The sequence below is a fragment of the Cherax quadricarinatus genome, chromosome 20, assembly GCF_038502225.1.
Source record: "Cherax quadricarinatus isolate ZL_2023a chromosome 20, ASM3850222v1, whole genome shotgun sequence".
Classification (NCBI taxonomy): Eukaryota; Metazoa; Arthropoda; class Malacostraca; order Decapoda; family Parastacidae; genus Cherax; species Cherax quadricarinatus.
Window position 1 is genome coordinate 28769852 of NC_091311.1, and position 10076 is coordinate 28779927.

The window sequence follows — 10076 nt, forward strand, 5'->3', positions numbered from 1 at the left end:
TGAAGAGCTCTGTTCCACAAGGCACAGTACTCGCCCCCATCTTATTCCTTATCCTCATATCAGACATAAACAGAGATATACACCACAGCACCGTATCATCCTTTGCGGATGATACTAGGATCTGCATGAGGCTGTCATCTGCTGAGGACGCGGTTAACCTCCAAGAAGATATAAACAAAGTTTTCCAGTGGGCAACGGTAAACAATATGATGTTCAATGAGGACAAATTCCAACTACTCCGTTATGGAAAACTGGAGGAGATAATAACTAGAACAGAGTATACTACTGACTCCGGCCATACAATGGAGCGGAAAAATAATGTAAGGGACCTGGGAGTAGTAATGTCTGAGGATCTCACTTTCAAGGATCACAACAGTGCCACGATCGCACGTGCAAAGAAAATGATAGGATGGATAATGAGAACTTTCAAAACGAGAGATGCCAAGCCCATGATGATCCTTTTCAAATCAATTGTTCTCTCTAGGCTGGAATACTGCTGTACATTAACATCTCCATACAAAGCAGGTGAAATCGCAGATCTAGAGAGTGTACAGAGATCCTTTACTGCACGTATAAGTTCTGTCAAGCACCTTAACTACTGGGAACGCTTGGAAGCACTTGACTTGTACTCGTTGGAACGCAGGAGGGAGAGATATATCATAATCTACACTTGGAAAATCTTGGAAGGAATGGTCCCAAATCTGCACACAGAAATCACTCCCTACGAAAGTAAAAGACTGGGCAGGCGATGCAAAATGCCGCCAATAAAAAGTAGGGGCGCCATTGGTACACTAAGAGAAAACACCATAAGTGTCCGGGGCCCAAAACTGTTCAACAGCCTCCCATCAAGCATTAGGGAAATTGCCAATAAACCCCTGGCTGCCTTCAAGAGAGAGCTGGACAGATACCTAAAGTCAGTGCCGGATCAGCCGGGCTGTGGCTCGTACGTCGGACTGCGTGCGGCCAGCAGTAACAGCCTAGTTGATCAGGCCCTGATCCATCGGGAGGCCTGGTCATGGACCGGGCCGCGGGGGCGTTGATCCCCGGAATAACCTCCAGGTAACCTCCAGGTAGATAGATATATAGATATAGATATATACAGATGTTGCACATTTGTCTTAACTTTCATATTGTCGGTATTTTATACCTTTCTTGCACAACTTGTCAGACACTGCAACATGATGGAATCTTGGTTCAGAGGACAGCTACAAGACCTTCACGGCTGCTACAACTAACCCATCCCTTTGGGAAGGACCTACTTCCACTGGAAAATCCCGTCTACCAGTGACTGCCCTCGTCTGCTACACGTCCCTATCCACTGACGCCTATATAATCGCCAGTCTTCTTGCCTTTGCTCCAGATTCTCCACCACCACGATGCTGTGAACACTAACTCCAAGGCTGAGGGACTGATTACCTCATTTTTTGTATATAGCTACAGTCACACTGGGATGACCCCAGTGTGACTTCAGTGTATCGGGGAAGGACAGAGCTCGCCATCTAGTAGTGAGAGCTCCTCATGCCGGGAATTTCCTGTTGTTTGTCCCCATCTCCTCCATTGACATATGACTCTATTTGCAGTCCATCAGCATTGGTGTTGACATTTGCAGTGAGGTCCCTACCCTCGCAGAACACAGGTGCATTTGTGGCAGTGAATCAACAGACCGATTAAGGTAACATTTTCTTGTTTTCCGTGGATCCGAGGGAAAGATTGCAAGGCATGAAGAGGTTAATAACATCAAGATGTGCCTGGTAGCAGCTGGACGCCCAGCAATAAGGAAGCCACCCCAACTATGCAGATCCGATAGCAATCCCAAGCGTCCAGATGAAGTTACCCAGGGAGCCTGCACAGAAAGTAAGCAAGTGGTCAGGGACTACATATATGCATTCACACTGGCTGATATTTCCAATAGAGCAGGAAGGAGGGGCAGCTGCTTAGGCTCAGAGAGATTTGGCCCATTGAGAAAGAGCGCGTCTAACTTACTTGAGGAGCTAGGCAAAAGACTCATCAGGGTAACTACGTATCCCAGAGCAGCGAATTTTGCTATTCCAGCGTCTCAGCGGCGAGGTTCTGCAAGGTAATGTCTGCTATATCCCGGGTACGTGCTCTAGCTCCGAGGATCTGCACGAGAATTTTACAATGTAATTTTTAACAGACACACAGTAATATGTTCTTGTAATGTATCCCTCAAACCTCATGTATTGTACATGCCATGTATGTACCATCATTGTATATTTTAAGCCTTGTGTACCATATTACGTAATGAAATATATCTATTGGTAAAATAAAAAAAATGGAGTGGTAGGGGAAGTGGAACATTCAAAAGGATTCAGGAAGAAATTAAATTATTTTTCCTCGAAGCATTTTAATCTACTTCTCCGAGCGTATGAGTCCCACAATTTGTACTAGAACTGGACCCTATCTTTATATATATATATATATATATATATATATATATATATATATATATATATATATATATATATATATATATATATATATATAGTGTGTGTAAGTATATATTTTTTTTTTTTTTGTGTGTGTGTGTGTGTGTGTGTGTGTGTGTGTGTGTGTGTGTGTGTGTGTGTGTGTGTGTGTGTGTGTGTTTGAGTCAACAGTCCAGAATACAGTTAACAACATAGCAAACAATGAGAAGTTGCTATAATTCTCTCACACTCACAAGTAACCTACCAAAGCTGAACGTTCACACATGCGCAAATAAATTGCACTGGCATTTCAGACGAAAAATACAGATAAATCAAAAATTTGAAAAAAAAAAAAATAGTACTTGGACGAGATTTTTATGAAATGGTTAACGTCATTGTTGTATGTTGTGAAGCCTCTTGTCTGTTTTAGGCAGACAGGTCGACCATATGTTGCACGTGTCTACACTTCACCATAAAATATGGTGCGTCTACACACCATGGAGTGTAGTGGGTCTACACACCATGGAGTGTAGTAGGTCTACACACCATGGAGTGTAGTGGGTCTGCACACCATGGAGCGTAGTGGGTCTACACACCATGGAGCGTAGTGGGTCTACACACCATGGAGTGTAGTGGGTCTACACACCATGGTGTGTAGTGGGTCTGCACACCATGGAGTATAGTGGGTCTACACACCATGGAGTGTAGTGGGTCTACACACCATGGAGTGTAGTGGGTCTGCACACCATGGAGCGTAGTGGGTCTACACACCATGGAGCGTAGTGGGTCTACACACCATGGAGTGTAGTGGGTCTACACACCATGGAGTGTAGTAGGTCTACACACCATGGAGTGTAGTGGGTCTACACACCATGGTGTGTAGTGGGTTCACACACCATGGAGTGTAGTGGGTCTACACACCATGGTGTGTAGTGGGTTTACACACCATGGAGTGTAGTGGGTTTACACACCATGGAGTGTAGTGGGTTTACACACCATGGTGTGTAGTGGGTTCACACACCATGGAGTGTAGTGGGTCTACACACCATGGTGTGTAGTGGGTTTACACACCATGGTGTGTAGTGGGTTTACACACCATGGAGTGTAGTGGGTCTACACACCATGGTGTGTAGTGGGTTTACACACCATGGAGTGTAGTGGGTTTACACACCATGGAGTGTAGTGGGTTTACACACCATGGAGTGTAGTGGGTTTACTAGTGTAGTGGGTTTACCCACCATGGAGTGTAGTGGGTTCACACACCATGGAGTGTAGTGGGTCTACACACCATGGTGTGTAGTGGGTTTACACACCATGGTGTGTAGTGGGTTTACACACCATGGAGTGTAGTCGGTCTACACACCATGGTGTGTAGTGGGTTTACACACCATGGACTGTGGTGGCTCTACGCACCATGAAGTGTGGCGGGTTTACACACCGTAGTGCGTGGTGGCTCTACAAGGAGTGTGGTGGGACTACACCACACCATAGAGTACAGCGTGGTAGTCATGCACCATACACAGCACCATACTCAGCACCATACTCAGCACCCTGGAGTACTACACTGCGTGTGCCACCATAGTGTCGTGTGGTCACCTCACTGGACACACAATATGTGGTAATACAGAATAATGACTGGTTAAAAAGCACAGTTTAGTGCTGACGAACCAATATGTGTTTTTCACTTGCCTATGAGTAATGGGCGTGGCTTTGTTACTGATTGCTTCAAATTTATTTGTAATGTATGAGGTGATAAATCCTTTATTATACAAATTGGATGATAAACTATCGCTGGGGAATTTTTATTATGTGAGAATTACCAGGTATAATTTTTTTTTTTTAAAGTTCCGTTTCCATATAAAAAATTCATATGAAATCATCATCTGTTGAACACAAGAGTCATCTAGTGTGATCCTTAAACTCATGATAAAAATATGATTATGTATTTGCCCCCCCCCCCAAAAAAAAAAAGTTTCATGCATTTATTTAAACTTTTTCTGTGATCGATGAACGTATTAAACAAAGGCGAAAAAAAGGGACAAATAGCATTTGGTTCAAGACAACGCTTGTGTGCGCGCACACACGCGCACACAGACACAGACAGACAGACAGACAGACAGACAGACAGACAGACAGACATACACACACACACACACACACACACACACACACACACACACACACACACACACACACACAGAGGAAACTCATTACCACACGGCACAATCGCCACCCACATCCCTTTCTCTCCCGCCGGGTGCCACAATTTTATCGAGGCGTAAAAATGACAATATAAAATAAACGGAGGTCGATAAAGCCATTCACAAAGACACGCTCGCCAACTTCATTATTTTAGAGGGATCATTAAAACCTCTGAGCAGGACTTGTGCTCCAGAAGCAGTGTTGGGGGAGCTGGCTGTGAGGCCGGGGGCGCTGAGAGGAGGGATTCTGAGGCAGGGGGCGCTGAGAGGAGGGATTCTGAGGCAGGGAGCGCTGAGAGGAGGAGTTCTGAGGCAGGGGGCGCTGAGTGGATTGGTTCTGAGGCAGGGGGTGCTGAGTGGATTGGTTCTGAGGCAGGGGGTGCTGAGTGGATTGGTTCTGAGGCAGGGGGTACTGAGTGGATTCGTTCTGAGGCAGGGGGCACTGATTAGATTGGTTCTGAGGCTGGGGGCGCTGAGAGGGGTTCTGATGCAGGGGGCGCTGAGAGGAGGGGTTCTGAGGAAAGGGGTTCTGAGAGGAGGGGCTCTAAGGGAGAGGTCGCTAAAACGAGCTGTGAGACAGGTGTCGCTGGGAGGAGCAGCTCTGAGGCAGAAAGAGCTGGGAGGAGGGGTTTGGAGGCAGGGGTCAATAGGAATACGGTCTCTGAGGCTGGGGTGGGTAGGGGGGAGGAACTCTGAGGCCAGGGTTGCTGGGAGGAGCTCTGAGACAGGGGTTGGTCGCCTGGTGGCTGCAGCTGCCCCCTTCTCTGGCCCTTCCCCGCTGACGAAGGTGACGACGAATACGTGATGTAGGTGAAATGATGCCAACAATGAGGGCGGAAGAAGCGTCCGTCCTGCAGCCAGGGCTGTGGTTCAAAGGGATTAAGATGAGCTGAAGGGAGGGGGAAGGGTGGGTGGTATGTGTGTTTGAGAGAGAGGGAGAGATATGGGGAGGGGGCTTGAGGGATAGTATAAGGGAGCATTGAGGGGATCGAAAGGGGTGTGGAGGGAGGACCATAGGGGTAATATCGATGAGCAGATCCTCAGGAGGGAAGAAGAGAGGAATTTAGAGGTCTTAGCCGGTGATGAATGCTGAACTCAAACCACAGCAAAATTAAATTAAAACTGAAACGTATCTTACCGAAGTCGGGCGATGCATTGCAATCACCTGCAGTCCATGTCAAGATCATATATTATGATTTTATAACCTAGACACAAGCAAAGTTACTTTGATTACAATGAAGGGTGCAATAAAATGAAATAGAATCTATACAATCGCCAGGAAAATCATTCAGCAAGAGAGGCATTCTGTAAACAGTGTACAAAATCCTCCCGGGGATTAAATATTTGACAAAATCCAGAGTACATTAGGAAGATCTTTTGAAAACATCCAGAGAGCAAGGAGACATTTTGAAAATATCGACACAAAAAGAGAGGCATATTGACAGCATCAAGGAAACAGAGAAGCCATTCTGTAAACATCTAGAAAGAACAGAGTAAGTAACTTCATAAGTTAATTATATATAAAAACAAACGTTTCAAAGGTATTCATTGGAAAGGTATAAGGAGAGAAACCATACCACGGATGGGATTACTGGAGTTTTGCGAGTCTCTGATCGAGGGTTCTAATCCCACCCGTGCTATGATTTATTTTCAATAGTGTCATTACGATTTCGTGAGTTATAAGGAGAGAATGAGAGCTTGAGTGTAAATAACGTCAGACTTTAAATAAGGATATTCTACAAAACATTACATGGTAGGTCATTTGTAGTAGCACTGGTGTTGGAAAACTTATTGATGGTGTTGTAAGTTTTGGTACTGCTGCTGGTGTTGGGATTTGTGTTGGTTGTGATGTTGTTGCTACTGGTACTATTGCTGGTGTTGGGGCTAATTTTAGTGTTTATACTGGTGATGGCTGCAGTTTTGGTACTGGTGATGGTGGCGGCTTTGGTACCTGTGCTGGTGGTGGCTTTGGTACTGATGGTGGTGGCGGTTTTGGTACTGGTATTGATGGTGGTGCTAGTGCTGGGGATGGTTTTTGGTATCTGTGTTAATGTTGGCGTCGGTGGTACTTATGGTGCTGGAGCTTAGTTGTTGGGGCTAATGTTTGTGTCTTGTGCTGATGTTGATGCTTGTATTGCCGCTGGTAAGTAAAGTGCGTGTTGGCTGCAGTATTAGAACTATTATTAGTATTATTCTCTGTTAGGGCTCAAGAGTCCGTCTAGGAACTCTTCTAATACGACTCCTAAGGCAATTACTCTCGCTGTGTACAAATATTTATTTTAAAACTGGAATTAATGCTATTCGATAAAAATAATAAAAACAATAATTGCAATTAAAAGCAATAATAATCAAATTTGGGAACAGTTGCATCAAACCGGTGGAGGGAATGATCGCGGGGGGATATAAATGAAGGACTTGGCTCTGAAGATCAGAGAAGGAGAATTTTGATTTTCTCACGTACAGGATGGAGACTCGCTTGTCTACTGGTCGGCTGAACGGAGGAGGGCGGGGCCAAGCAGGAGGGAATTAATATGGAGAGGGGAGGGCGCCGAAAAATTAATATGGAAGAAAGTGGTATCCATAACCCTTGCTGTGAATCGGGAAGTGATCGGAAATATTAGTGGATGACTTGCTCTTGGTGTAATCTTCCTTTTGAACTAAACTTGGTCTTTTTTTTTACTTTGATGGATTTATGTACTCGCTTAGTTTTGTGTGTGTGTGTGTGTGTGTGTGTGTGTGTGTGTGTGTGCGTGTACTCACCTAGTTGTGTGCGTGTACTCACCTAGTTGTGTGTGTGTACTCAGTTGTGTGTGTGTGTACTCAGTTGTGTGTGTGTGTACTCAGTTGTGTGTGTGTGTGTACTCAGTTGTGTGTGTGTGTGTACTCAGTTGTGTGTGTGTGTGTGTGCACTCAGTTGTGTGTGTGTGTGTGCACTCAGTTGTGTGTGTGTGTGTGTGTGCACTCAGTTGTGTGTGTGTGTGCACTCAGTTGTGTGTGTGTGTGTGCACTCAGTTGTGTGTGTGTGTACTCAGTTGTGTGTGTGTGTACTCAGTTGTGTGTGTGTGTGTGTGTACTCAGTTTTGTGTGTGTGTGTGTGTACTCAGTTTTGTGTGTGTGTGTGTGTACTCAGTTTTGTGTGTGTGTGTGTGTACTCAGTTGTGTGTGTGTGTGTACTCACCTAGTTTTGTGTGTGTGTGTACACACACAAAACTAGGGGTCAAGTCATAGCTCCTGGCCCCGCCTCTTCAATGATTATTAATAGGTCCTCTCCCTGCTCCATGAGCTTTATCAAACCTCGTCTTAAAGCTATGTATGGTTCCTGCCTCCACTACGTCACTTTTTAGGCTATTCCACTGCCTGACAACTATGAAGAAATGCTTCCTAACATCCCTCTAACTCATCTGATTCTTCAGCTTCCAATTGTGACCCCTTGTTTCTGTGTCCCATCTCTGGAACATCCTGTCTTTGTCCACCTTGTCTATTTCACGCAATATTTTATATGTCGTTATCATGTCTCCCCTGACCCTCCTGTCCTCCAGTGTCGTCAGGCCAATTTCCATTAATCTGGGACTAGTCTTATTGCAAACCTTTGCACTTTCTCTAATTTCTTGATATGCTTGACCAGGTGTGGATTCCAAACTGGGGCTGCATACTCCAATGAGTGAGAGAGTGAGTGAGAGAGAGAGAGAGAGAGTGAGAGAGAGTGAGAGAGTGAGAGTGAGAGAGTGAGAGAGTGAGAGAGAGTGAGAGAGAGTGAGAGAGAGTGAGAGAGTGAGAGTGAGAGAGTGAGAGAGAGTGAGAGTGAGAGAGTGAGAGTGAGAGAGTGAGTGAGAGTGAGTGAGTGAGTGTTTATGTACGATCATGTTATTAATATTTGTTCAAAATTTATGCACAGTGTGATGACAGTAGAATATTAGAGCATGGACAGGCAAGTACTTAAGTACATACTGACCTGTACATACGCATGCGTGCACCCCAACACAGCACGCGCACACGCACACACACACACACACACACACACACACACACACACACACACACACACACACACACACACACGTACATAACAAGCCCATCATAATATCCGTTAACACATTTACTGCAGCAGATAAATTCAACTATGACAGAGGGGGATATTTGTTGTTTTCACGGCCTGTTGCCCTACAGCGAGCCAATGTTTACACTTCCATTGCTAATGAGGGTAAACAGCCGGCACTGACGCTGCCTGGCCACTACTATCTGTAGGGCATATCTTTGTTAATGTCTCCTTGAAATCAAGAATGCAAATATAATTAATTACATTGAACTACATGGAAAAGGTAAACAGACGATGTTGCAGTAGACGAAGAAATTTTATGCAGAAGACTATCAACTACTATCAGTCTAATATCTGCTATTACATCCCACCTAAAGAAAACGTGAATTTTAATATAATTTCCTTGATAAAAGCTTTGGTTGGGTGCTAATTATCAGTGACTTCTTTTATGCGTCTTCCTCTCTCAAAGGGCGAGTTTATTGGACACCAGCAGTATGTTGACTCATACGTACCGCCAGACGGTATATACGAGGTATAGTAGTTGATATATTCGTAAAGAAACGTGAATCTACATGTGGTACAGTAGTAGTTGGTAGAGAACAACCTCCCAGGGAGACACTACGCTCCTTCCACACGAGTGTGTAACGAACCCCTTGAACAAAAAAAATATTCAGCCATACAGGACTACTGGCTTTTTGCCTAGTAAATACTTTACATAGATATATCTTACAAAATTATATATACATTCAGTATACACTTTTCTTAATATAGCTGTATTTTCCATAATACCTCTTGTTCATGTAATATTCCCTTTCCAATTTTCGACGACTTGCCTAGTACTGACCCGAACTAGGTGGGTCTTTCTCAAAACCATTCCTTCTCATTAACTCAGTGTGTTTCAAAGAGACAGACACAATTTCAAAGCAAAGTGTTTTGAAATTGGGTCCAGCTTTTTAAAACACCCTTTATATTTATGCTATTTTTATGTATTTATTTTCCTTCAGTTTTTCCCAATTAATGTAACAGTTTAATAGTAACCTCACCTAGCAGTGTTGTGTACCTGGGTACATCAGTAGCACCTGACCTGGTAATGGTGTGTGCCTGGGTACATCAGTAGCATCTGACCTGGTAATGGTGTTTACCTGGGTACATCAATAGCACTTGACCTGGCAGTGTTGTGTACCTAGGGACAACATCAGTCCCACCTGCCCTGGCAGTGTTGTGTACCTGGGGACCATCAGTAGCACCTGACCTGGGCAGTGTTGTAGATCACACTGTGCCGGTCAAAGATAAAACTATGCCAGCTATAGGTCACACACTATTTCAGCTAAAAGTCACACCACATGAATGCCCGTCAGGGGAAGGTAGCAGGTCACCCCTCACAGTATTATATAACCACCAACAATGGTGACA